This window comes from Mustela nigripes, chromosome 7 (genome assembly GCF_022355385.1).
Source record: "Mustela nigripes isolate SB6536 chromosome 7, MUSNIG.SB6536, whole genome shotgun sequence".
Classification (NCBI taxonomy): Eukaryota; Metazoa; Chordata; class Mammalia; order Carnivora; family Mustelidae; genus Mustela; species Mustela nigripes.
This window is the reverse complement of record NC_081563.1, coordinates 21982790-21983862: the sequence shown is the minus strand read 5'-3', so window position 1 is coordinate 21983862 and position 1073 is coordinate 21982790.

Below are 1073 nucleotides of genomic sequence, written 5' to 3'. Positions count from 1 at the left end.
ACATAGAAGCTCCTAAAGAGAAGAATCTAGCCGGTTAAGCCAAGTCAGTAGGTTTCATCAATTCCTAAACATAAATATAATCACATTTTATTATCTTAGAAATTGGGTTGCATGTAAAGTTTTATGTTTTTTTTTAAAGATTTTGTTTATTTATTTGACACAGAGAGAGATCACAAGTAGGCAGAGAAGCAGGCAGAGAGAGAAGGGGAAGCAGGCTCCCTGCTGAGTAGAGAGCCTGATGTGGGGCTCCATCTCGGGACCCTGAGATCATGACCCAAGCCAAAGGCAGAGGGTTAACCCAGTGAGCCACCCAGGTGCCCCTGCATTTGAAGTTTTAAATGATGTATCTGGGGTACCTGGGTGACTTGGTGGGTAAAGCATCTGACTCTTAATTTTCAGCTCAGCACATGATCTAGGATTGTGAGATCGAGTTCTGCATTGGGCTCTGCACTGGGTGTGGAATCTGCCTTAGATTCACTCTTCTTCTCCCTCTGCCCCTCCCCACTCATGCTGTCTAAAACAAAAAATAAGTAAATGATGCATCTTTGATTCAGAAAAATATGGTATTAGGAGTTTGAGGGGGATGAGATTGATCAGCTCTCTAAATAAAATGTTGGAGCAGTGATGCCACTGCAGAATTCCCCTCGGGTTTCAGAGGCCTTGGAACTCAAGAGCCCTTAGTAGTTGGGTGGGGGCGGTATAGAAAGGACTGATGGTTATGCAAATTTAATCAGCAAGTGTGTTTGAAGCACCTGCTGTGTTTTACTCTGGAGCATTGTTTTTTGGCATCTGTACAGGACTATACCTTCTATAGATTAGTCAACTTCCCAGATGGGGTGCTTTAAGCTTTGGGATTTGGCAGGTAAAGAAACTAAGGCAAGAATAGGTGCCTGGATGGCTTAGTTATTAAGCCTCTGCCTTCAGCTCAGGTCGTGATCCCAGGGTCTTGGGATCAAGCCCCAAACCTCTGGTTCCCTGCTCAGCAGAAGCCTGCTTATCCCTCTCCCATTCCCCCTGCCTGTGTTCCCTATCTCGCTGTCTCTCTCTGTCAAACAAATAAATAAACTCTTAAA